Source organism: Otolemur garnettii, unplaced genomic scaffold, assembly GCF_000181295.1.
Source record: "Otolemur garnettii isolate 467f Iridium unplaced genomic scaffold, OtoGar3 scaffold00170, whole genome shotgun sequence".
Classification (NCBI taxonomy): Eukaryota; Metazoa; Chordata; class Mammalia; order Primates; family Galagidae; genus Otolemur; species Otolemur garnettii.
Window position 1 is genome coordinate 1,787,645 of NW_003852565.1, and position 627 is coordinate 1,788,271.

The following is a 627-nucleotide window of genomic DNA, read 5'->3' on the forward strand; positions in this document are numbered from 1 at the left end:
CATGGATGGAGCTGGAGAATATTCTTCTTAGCAAAGTATCCCAAGAATGGAAGAAAAAGTATCCAATGTACTCAGCCCTACTATGAAACTAATTTGTAGCTTTCAGAGAAAAGCTATAACCCAATTTTAGCCCAGGAATGTGGGGAGAGGGAGGGGAGGGGAGGGGGATGGGTGGGTGGAGGGAGGATGATGGGTGGGATCACGCCTATGGTTCAGCCTATAAGGGTACATGTGAATCTCTCTAAATGTAGAATATAAATGTCTTAACACAGTAACTAAGAAAAAGACATGAAGGCTATGTTAACCAGTTGGATGAAAGTATTTCAAATTGTATACAGAAACAGTACACTGTACCCCATGATAGTATTAATGTACACTGCTATGATTTAATAAAATAAATAAATAAATAAAAATAAAGAAAGATATAGGCAAGATCTAAGTTAAATTTCTAAAGATAAAGACTAAGGTATCTGAGATGAAAAAATATACCAGAAAGATTAATAGCATATTAAACGCAGCCGTAGAAAGGAACAGTGGACTTGAAGATATAAGCAATACAAACTATCTGAAATGAAGAAAAAATCTTAATGGCAAGCACACTGACTAGTTGTAGTACAACCTCGAGCA